Here is an 11311-nt window from a genome sequence, read left to right on the forward strand (position 1 = left end):
AAACTGGACTACCTTCTTACAACATATACAGGAATAAACTCAAAATGGATTAAAGATTTAAATGTAAGACCTAAAACCATAAAACTCTAGAAGAAAACGTAGGCAGTAAACTCTCTGATATTGCTCTTGGTGATATTTTTTTCTAATCTCCTCCGGCAAGGAAAACAAAAGAAAATATGAACAACTGGGACCACAACAAACTAAAAAGTTTTTTGCACAGCAAAGGAAACCATCAACAAAATGAAAAGATGGGAGAGATAATTGCCAATGATACATCTGATAAGGAGCTAATATCCAAAATTTATAAAGAACTCATACAACTCAACACCAAAAGAAACCCAAACTATTCCATTTAAAAATGCACAGAGGACCTGTATAGACATTTTTCCAAGGAGGACATATAGATGGCCAATAGACATATGAAAAGATGTTCAACGGCACCAACCATCAGAGGAAGGCATAATAAAACCACAATGAGATATCACCTCACTCCTGTCAGAATGGCTGTCATCAATAAATCAACAAACAACAACTGTTGGGGAGGATGTGGAGAAAAGGCAACCCTTGTGCAGTGTTGGTGGGATTGCAAATTGATGCAGCCACCATGGAAAATGTTTTGGAATTTCCTTTAAAAATTAAAAATAGAACTACCTTATGACCCAGCAATTCCACTTCTGGGTATTTATCCAAAGAAATCCAAAACCCTAATTCGAAAAGATATATGTACCCTAGGTTCATTGCAGCATTATTTGCAATAGCCAAGATATGACACCAACCTAAGTGTCCATCAATAGATGACTGGGTAAAGAAGACGTGGTACATATGTGCAATGTGATTTTACTCTGCCATAAAAAAAGAATGAAATCTTACCATTTGCGACACCTTGGATGGACCTAGAAGATATTATGCTAAGTGAAATAAGTCAGGCTGAGAAAGACAAATACCATATGATCTCACTTACATGTGAAATCTAAAGAACAAAATTAAAAAAACAAAACAGAAACAGACTCATACAGAGAACCGATCATTGCCAGATGTGAGAGGGGTTGGAGGGCTGAGTAAAAGAAGTGAAGGGATTAAGAAATACAAATTGGTAGTTACAAATTAGTCATGCGGAGTAAAGTACAGCATAGGGAATAGAGTCAGAAATGTTGCCACAAGTATGTGTAGTGCCAGCTGGGTGCTAGATTAATGAGGGCATCACTGCATAAATTATATACATATCTGACCACTATGCTGTACACCTGAAATTAATATAAAATAATATTGAATGTCAACTGTAACTGAAATAAATAAATAAATAACCCCATCAGAAAAAAAAAAAAAAAATGAAAGAAAGTTGAAAGCTGCCAACTGCATTTAATTAGAAACGTTTCTGGACTAGCCACGGTGGGAAGGGTTCTGAAAGCACATCTAGACCAGTGGGGAAGAGAATCTTCCTCAGTTAACCAGGTCTAGGTGATGCCAGGTACTTGTGGTCTCTGGGCTGAGGCACTTGTCACACAGTGAGCTTGCCTTAAGGTAATGGGTTGACTCCAATGATAGCAAGCCAGGACTCCACACACTCATGAGGAAAGCATTGGGTAACAGAGGGTTTTTGCCTCCTCTCCTGAACTCAGACCACTTGAGCAGCTACCTGTTTCACCCATATGTGAGGCTAAGTCCTGCTCATTACTTTAGTTGAAAGAATAAGAACTGTTTAATTTTATCTACAGATAGCTAACTAGAGATAGAAAGATCAAATGATATTTTCCTTTTTATCAAGGAATCTGTCTATACACTTGCAGGTGTTTTAATCCAAGAGCTCTTGGTTTTAATTTATGCTTTGCCACTTACTTTCTACATGGCCCTGAGCTACTTATCTGACCTATCTGGGCCTCTATTTATCTGTAAAGTGGTTGCCTTGACTAGACCACTATTTTCCAATGTGTAGTTGGGGAGAATGTAGGAAGGGTAGAGAAGCACTGAGTGGATACAACACCTCACACCTCCATTTTAGGGCACAGAATGAACTTGTTCAAATGATTTCCTATGAGGAGACATTTCTTCAACTAAAATAAAAGTTGGGAAAAGTGGGATGTGTCAGAAAGCATACTTCCATCTCTCCTTGAGAAGAAGGAAATCCATCCACGATATATTCCTGGGGCTGAGGCAGTGCACCGGGTAGGTTTAAGCTTAGATGGTTGTTTATGGTTTTCACACTGAGATCCTCCAACTTCAGAGAAAGCAAGAAGAGGTGTGGACCATGCATGGAGCAGGCTTCAAAGCCAGGATTGATGGGAGGCAGAGTGAGGTATCAGGTAAGAGGCTGGGCCCCACAGGTGCCCTAGGCTTAAAGCGCCAGGAAACCAGAGACTCCACCTCCTGCCCTGCTCTCTGGGACTCGAAGCTGCCAGCTTCCACACAAGGAAGGATTTCAGTGCTTGGACCTAAATCCTTTGAGCTCAATTCCGTGGCTGGTGCCAAAGCACATTCCCACCTAAAGTTGTAAGGCAAAACCTATTTATAAGTACAATGCCTTGCCCATCGAGATCAGATGTGTTGGTTTTCTTTTGGGAAGGTTTTGGATGACTGATTCAATTTCGTTACTGGTGATTGGTCAGTTTAGATTTTCCAGTTCTTCATGGTTCAGCCTTGGAAGGCTATATCATTCAAAGAACTTGTCCATTTCTTCTAGGTTATTGAATTTGGTGGCATATAGTCATTCATAGTATTCTTGGATGATCCTTTGTATTTCTGTGGTGTCCGTGACAACTTCCTCTTTTTCATTTCTGATTTTGTTAATTACTGTCTTCTCTCTTTTTATCTTAGTGAGTCTAGCCGAGGGTTTCTCAATTTTGTTAATCTTTTCAAAGAACTAGCTCTTTGTCACATTAATTTTTTCTATTGTCTTTTTGTTCTCTACTTCATTTAATTCTGCTCTGATTTTTGCTATTTCCTTTCTTCTGCGGACCTTGGGTTTCATTTGTTCTTCTTTTTCTAGTTCTTTAGGTGTAACATGAGGTTATTTATTTGGGATTTTTCTTGTTTCCTGAGATAGGCCTGTAATGATATAAATTTCCCTCTTAAAACGGCTTTCGCTGCATCCCAATAATTTTGGTAGGATGTATTTTCATTGTCATTTGTTTCTATGTATCTTTTGATCTCTCCTCTAATTTCTTCTTTGACCCAGTCGTTCTTTGAAAGTATGTTGTTTAATCTCCATGTATTTGTGTTTTTTCCCACTTTCTTTTTGCAGTTGATATCCAATTTCAAAGCCTTGTGATCAGAGAATATGCTTGGTATGATTTCAATCTTCTTAAATTTGCTGAGGATAGTTTTATGTCCCAATATATGGTCTATCCTTGAGAATGTTCCATGTACACTAGAAAAGAATGTATAGTCTGATGTTTTAGGATGAAGTGCTCTATATATGACAATTATGTCCATTTCATCTAATGTGTCATTTAGGACTGCTGTTTCGTTACTTATTTTCTGTTTGGATGATCTATCCATAGCTGTCAATGATGTATTTAAGTCCCCTAGTATAATTGTGTTTTGGTCAATTTCTCCCTTTAGTTCTGTTAGTTAGTTCCTTGGTATATTTCGGTGCTCCCTGATTGGGGGCATAAATATTGATGACTGTTTTGTCTTCTTGTTGTACAGTCCCCTTCACCATTATGAAATGTCCATCTTTGTCTCTTGTTATCTTTTTCACCCTGAAGTCTGTTTCATCTGGTATCATTATGGCTACACCTGATTTTCTGTGGGTACCATTTGCTTGGAGTGTCAATTTCCACCCTTCCACTTTGAGTCTATGCTTGTCCTTGTAGCTGAGATGTGTCTCTCGGAGACAGCATATGGTTGGGTTTAGTTTTTTGATCCAATCTGCTACTCTGTGCCTTTTTCTTGGTGAGTTCAGTCCATTTACATTTAGGGTGATTATTGATATGTGAGGATTTCCTGTCTTTCTATCTTTAGTTTTCTGGTAAGGCTGTGTACTCCACTGCTTCTTTGCCTTTTTGTTGTTGTCTATTATTTCTGTGTGGTAGTATTCTATGATGTTTCCCTCTGTTTCTTCCTTTATTACAGTATACCATCTTCTTTTCTCTGGCTGCCTTCAGAATTCTTTCTTTGTCGTTGATTTGAGACAGCTTCAATACAATGTGCCTTGGAGAAGCCATTTGGGATGGAGGTAATTAGGTGTTCTATTTGCTTCTTGGATTCGAGGATCCAGTTCTGTCCACAAGTTTGGGAAGTTCTTATCAACAATTTGTTTTAATATTTTTCTCTCTTTCTTCTCCTTCTCGTATGTGCATTATTCTTCTATTACTCTTTCTGATGGAGTCAGAAAGTTCTTGTAGAGTTCTTTCATTTCTTTTAAGTCTCAAGTCTCTTTCTTCTTCCATCTGTGTAATTTCCATGTTTCTAGCTTCGATGTCAGTGATTCTTTCCTCCATCTGGTCAACTCTACTACCTAACCTAGTTATTTCACTCTTAATTTCTTTTATTGAGTTCTTAATCTCCAGAAATTCTATTTGGTTCTTTTTTAAAATTTCAATCTCTTTAGTAAAATGCTCATGTTGTTCTTTGATTGTGTTTCTGAGTTCATTAAACTGCCTTTCTGTGTTTTCTTGCATCTGTCATTTAAGTCACATATTTCCATATCTTTAAGTTCCTTTTCTGGAGACTTTTCACTTGCTTTCTGAGCTGTCTTGTTGCCTTGGTTATTCATGGCAATTACTGATTTATTATTTCTCTTCCTAGACATCTACACGAGTGGCTTCTACAACAGGTAGATAGGAAGAGGTCTTTCTTTTGTTTTCCAGTACTTGTTGGTAGAATGTTTTATTTTCTCTCCGACTGCAGCCTTTTTTTTCTCACATGGCAGTGCTATGTTTTCTCTGCATTATTCCAGCTTCTCACACAATGGGGGCATTCCCTGGGAGATGGGCTTCTCCTCTGTTAATAGTTCACCTGGGTCACAGGGCACACTGTCCCGGTGGGTATGCGGAGAGCTTTTGAAGTTCCAAAGCTCTTCCTGCACCAGATTCAGAGCCCGTATGTTTCAGCAGTTCTCTTCACTCCTGCAGGGATCCGCCCAGATAGGTGGGGTCGGGGAAGAGTTTTGAGAGGTGGCCCAGAGCAATGACTGCAACCACCACCACAGCCGGTCCTGCTTCCACAGCTCCCTCCCCCTTGCCAGAACTAGTTGGGCTGCGAATCTGTGTCTGCAGTCCACAGTTCTCAAAACAGCAAATATTCTGTTCTTTTGATCTGACACTGCTACTGTTCCGCTTCTAGCACCGGGCAGGTGGGGGGAGTGAGCTCTGGGAGGGTAGGGAGGGGGCGGCTAGTCTCAGTGCCTAAGGCTTCCGTTCTCTGCTCAGTAGTGAGGGCTTAAACCGCCGTTTTCAGCCTTCTTCCCTCAGTCTTTTCTCCGAGGTCTCTGCCATGAGCGTGGGGTTCAGGCATGTTATATGCTGCCCCCTCAGCCCTGTGGGCCGTAAGCGGAGCCCTAGCAGTCCGAATTCTTCCCTCTCCTGCAGCTGCGGTAGTTCCGGGATGCAGCGAGCTTGGAGCTCTGAGCTAGGTCTGCGTCCTGCGCCCGCACGGCTCCATCTCCGCACTCTCCCTTCCCTCCTCCCTGGCTCGCACGATTCGCCCACCTTTAGATGAATTTAGTAGTGGGCCTCTTCATCTTGCCTGTCTGCTGTGCAGGGAGTCCTTTGTGGAGTTTTTGTTGTTCGATTCTTTGTAAATTCCAGGGGAGCTTTACAGAGGCTCAACTCATGCCGCCTTTTTGATAATGTCTCCAGTCCTTTTTTTTTTATTGGGTGACAATTGTTAGTAAAATTACATAGATTTCAGGTGTACAATTCTGTATTATATCATCTATAAATCCCATTATGTGTTCACCACCCAGAGTCCCTCATTTTATAAATGAGGATGCCAAGAGGCAAAAGGAAAGTGGACTTGTCCAAGGTCTCTAAATTGGCTGGTGGCCGTCACCAAGCCACACATCTCCCAGAGCTCCTTTGTTATTGCCATTCTCTGTCCCCTAGGCCCACCCCAAGGCCTATCCAATTGGCTGTTTGAATGCACTGCTCGTTTTGGACTCTGCAGGCAAAGTAGAGCCAGATTCTGAAATGTGAGGAAATAAACTATGTGCCTTCCACCTGGCCTCTTAAAACTAAGGGGGGAGTTCCTTCTAATGGCCTCCAGGGATGTTTCCCAGGATTCTCAAACTTGCTAAAGCCCAAAAAAGTGAAGGAAACTGGTGGGGCAAAGGTACACTGGAGGAGCCAAATGTACACCCAACCCACCAGCAACCTCCAGGAAAGAAATTTCTGTGACGACTTATGTTTCTTTATATTTTGCATGCTAATCCATACCATATACATGTTTAGCTCAGTATACATTGTTTTTCCTTAAAGCCTTTAGTAAGTGCTCCAAGAAGTCACTATTGGACTTATCCCATAGGTTTATCCCACAGACCCATGAATCCTGAGAAGCATGGAATTAAAACAAAATCCATGTTCTGAGAATCAAACCAAGTTAAAGCTCTTTCTAATTCCATTGGAATAGACTTTTTGACCAAAGATGGAATAAAACATGAATAGAAGTACACTAAAAAGAATTTTCTCAGTACGTTGGTATCATAGCTAACACAAAGTGAGGGGGTAATGTGAGCAATGGCAATAGCTCAATGAAAGCCCCCAAACGGATTGTCTTGCCTCAACCTGATTTTGACATCTGTACTTAAGAGGACTCAGACAATAGAGCAGACAGCTGACATTTTACCTTACCCTGGGGCCTGAACCGCCCTTTTCTACTTATGTCAAATAAGAGATGGGCCTGTTGATCTATATGATGCTTCTGACCTTAAATAATAATAGTAATAATAATAATAATCTTTTTGTTTCTGATTTCTTCCCTACTAAGATGCTGGGTCTGTAGGGTAGGAAGAATTGTATGAAGTAAACTTGGTCTACTCAGCTCTCCTTTGGGCAAAGATAAGGCTAGGATTTTTCCAAAAGTTTAAGGCCAACCTCCATTGGAGCCTGTGGTGATAGGACCTGTGGTGAACAGACCATGACTGATGGGTCTGGGGTGGGGTACCCTGTTCCAGAGGAGTACCTTTTATGAGATGCTGAAAGAGAAACAGGGTAAGGCCTCTCAGTTGAGACATTCCAAGGAGGAGGAGCAGTTTAGTTGCTTTTTGGCGACATTTGCATAGCGTAAGGATAATAAGGGGCAGCTACTGGTTTCCATAATCAATTAGGTTAGCTGAGAGTATTGAAGTGGGCATGGGAGGGTGTTATGTGGGTATGTTGGCAGAGATGGGGGAAGTATTGTGCCAAGTACATGTTTAATGTTAATGAAAAGTAAAGCTACGTGGGAGGGTGAAACACTCTCAAAGATTAATCCACAAGAGAAAAATCAAAGACCCAGCTTGCAACCCAATAAAAAGAGACTAACTGCAATTAGAACTCATCCTGGAAGTGATCATATCACACTCTACGTGTTAGTGATTCATCCTACAAGCCCCAGAGAGATGAAGGATTAACTTTTTATGTTTTATGACCTAATAGACTTTCAGAAATATAAAGAAGATTTTACATTAGAAAATAATTTATCACATTAATATAGTAAATGAGAAAAATCTTGTGATCACCTAAATAGCTGGAGAAAAAGCATTTAATAAAAATTCAACACCCATTTATAATATAAATTCAGAGCAAATTAGGAATATAAGGAAACATTCTGAATCTCATATTAAAGGATTAACTTTAAATAGCCGACTAAGTTATCTCCTGATGGTTTGGTTGACTTCCTCAGAACCATTGGCCTAACCTGATGAGAAAAACATATGAATTACTTCATTAACTGGATTTTTTAATCGATTCTCAGAGTCTTCCATCTCTCTGTCATCCTTTCCAGCAAAACGCATAACTTAAGGCAACATTTACAGGATCCTTATGATAAAGAAATTCTCATTTAGCCAATCTGCTTACTTGTTCAATTTCCATCGCTTTAGTCAGTTAAGCAGCTTCCACTATGATTTTTGTTCAATGTTGAAATTATTCAGTTGTTACTGAACCCAAGTTCGTATGCCTGATGTTTCGAAAAGACAAAACTCAAAACAGCAGAGTTTGGAGTAAGAAAAGGTTTATTGATCGAGAAGTTGCCAACAAAGAAGATGGGAGACCTAATGGTACCTCAGATCTATCTTGCTCACTGGACTAGGTTAAGGGTTTTTAAGGGGCTAGGGAGAACACATATGTGGAAATACTGGTGGGGCAAGTTTTCATTGGAGGACCTTGGAATTTGGTCATTTATGACAAGGGGTTCTTCCTGGAAACTTTGCTTCTAAAAGCATTCTGGTGTTCAAGTTCCAGTTACATCCAATTGTTTTGTTCCATGTGGAGGGGAGAGGGGAACGAGACTTCGATGCTGGGTGCAACTGGAGGTCAAAGTTCTCTCCTCTGCTCATGCTTTATCTGCATGACATGAGGATTTGATCTGTTGTCTCTGAAAAGTAACTCAGTATCTTGTTAAAAGGATAGGACCATTTTGAGCTAGTTTTGTGCTTACACATGTGAGATGATTTGTTGGAAAGTCCACCAAAAGTTCTGCCCTTTTGATGGTTCTCACAAAGAACAAAATAATGTTGCATAAAACATTTTTACAAGGGTATCATAAAGTTTAATTTCATACAAATGAAACAGTTCAATTCCCTTGAGAAATGGTCCCCTTATTTATTATTAACAAGCAGAAGTTGTTTAAACTATGCTTTTTCCAGATGCATGGAACCATTTCAGTTCCAGAGGACTCAGGTCAGGGAACCTGGTGCCCTCGGGTTCATGGTCCTGTTCCCATTAACTATGTGTGTCACCTTGACTGGGTCACTTCCCCTCTTTGGGCCTTATTGTTATTTTCTTCTATAAAACTAGACCCGTGACTCTCAGATGTACTCATGTGAAGGAGCAATCAGAAGTCAAGGGCTTTTCCTTGAATACCATATTCTTTACTGACCACCATAAAATAACGGCAAATTTAGTTGGACTAAAAGGAATAGAAACAATGTTAGACTTAGAAAACTGTGGGGACAGAGCCAGGAGTGCAGTTTCCAGGCTCTCGGCCTCACATGGAAAGGTGCTGGCTCAGGTAGTAAATGGCCATCAGCTGTGGCTAGTTGACCATCAGCTGTAACCAGTGAGCTATTGGCCACTAATATAACTGTTGTGGCTATGCTAGCAGAAAATGGGGGCTAGCAAGAAGATGGTGGCTGAGCTAGCACGGCGGGTTGCAGCTAACAAGTGGGGTTGGTTGGTTGGCAGAAAAGTGGACGGCAGTTTACAGATCGTGTGGCTCCTGCTTCTTGTGTCTCCAACCCAGGCGCAAATGAGACTATAGTGGTATGACTCCCCTATCCATGGCTCCGTGGGTGTTCCTTTTTGGCCTCACCATGTCCTGTGTTCTTATGTGGGGAGCAGGAGCTGAGACCCCGCATGACACCCAGCATGACAAAAACGTAACTGTATTATAATATCCCTGTACCAGATCAAAACTAGGATCACAGAAGCCCATTAAAAAGAAGAGAAAGGAAAAGAAAAAGGTCACCCAATTAAACATGGTCAAATATTTGCAAATTACCCTCATAAGTATTTGTTTTCTACTTATTCATTCCATCTTATTGTCAGCCTTCACTTTCGGTGCCATTAGTTTTAGAGAAATGGATGGGAGAAAAACTTTAAAGAAATTCTGCCCACTAACGATTTCTGCTAATTGAGAAAAGTCTGATTTTCAACTGTAGCTGTGAAACCCCTCAATCTTGCTGGGGAAACAGCGATGGCCTGTGAAAAGAAGGTCCCCACTACTTTAAAAAGTCTCACATTCTATGCTTTACCATATTTCTGTAGTTCAACAAAACAGCCCGCCTTGCCTCACATGAATATGGTGTCTGAGAGCCCAAAGAGTTTCTAGTCAAATCCCTAATTTGCAGATGAAGTCACGCCAGGAGCGGTTCTGAGGTTTCCCTGAATTCACCGGGCTGCTTAGTGGTCAGGCGGGGCTTAGAACTGCGGTCTCCGGTTTCCCGGTGTTTTTCTACTCAGTGAGCTTGCCTCATGATAAATAACACACACACACCCCAGTGCACGTGTAGTTAATTCTTTGTTAATGTTCTATCATCATTTGTGACTTAGCCAAAAATTATTTCTTCACTTGAGAATTTGACATTAGAAATCTCATCCCTGGGGAAAGAAACTTCTACCTAATCCACCTTTTTCTGTCATTACTATAGTCCTTTAGATAACTGAAAAATCGTTGTTTACAGACCAAACCCCATCTGTTAGTGTTGCTGATTTTCACCCACGATTTGAATGCTGCTGAGTCAACTTCACGGCACCGTTTCTTTATCTGAGAGATTAATTCATTCTCTCAATCTTTATTTACTTTGCCTTTGAACTTAGATCATGTCATAATAAATATCCTTTGAAGTTTTACTTAAATAGCTGTTTCATAATCTCAAAGAACAGAGTCCTCTGTAAGCAAGTGTTCAATGTCAAATCATAGTCATATTAAAACAAGACAAATACGTTTATGTTCTGAGTTCACAGTGTAACATAAAAGGCCCCAGAAAGGTGAGCATGTGGACAGTTATCATCTGTCTAGATGAATCCTTAGACTCCTGAGCTGGGATATCTGTTCTAAGTTAGCCTGTTTAGTAGCAAAACAGAACTTTATTGAAGAAAATCCTGCCCCAAAAGAATTCATCAGTCACATCTATTTAAGGAGATAAAAATCAAACAAACCTTAATCAAATAGTCTTAGCTCCAAGAAGCACTAAAAGGAAACCTTATTTAAAATGAGAGTCGCATGGCTTATTTTAGGTTCTTTTTACAAGAGCCTGCTTTTTGTCCACCTTCCCAAAATTAAAGCATGAGCTCCCTCTGCTGAGTGAATTAGTCTTGTGTCGATGAAACACAATCTAAAACATTTGTGCATTGCTTATTACTTCCATTTAAAAAAAACCTCATGACTATAATATGGAGTGGAAAGGAAAGGTAGAGAAAAGTAATTTATTAAGGTAGAGAATCTTGAGGGTTTTTTTTTTTTTTTTTTTTTCTGTAAGCACTGACCCCTGGCATGGCAATTCTTTGTAACCACCAATGTAATTACCAGAAAGTGTTTACAAGCCCGTTCTCACACCCACCCTATTACCTGGCTTCAATTCTTCATAGCATTTATATCTGTAATTATATTACCTATTTATTCATTGATCTGGTTATGGCTGTCACACCTACTAGAATGTTGACTTCCTGAT

This window comes from Rhinolophus sinicus, chromosome 17 (genome assembly GCF_057876585.1).
Source record: "Rhinolophus sinicus isolate RSI-liver-muscle chromosome 17, RSI-T2T, whole genome shotgun sequence".
NCBI lineage: Eukaryota > Metazoa > Chordata > Mammalia > Chiroptera > Rhinolophidae > Rhinolophus > Rhinolophus sinicus.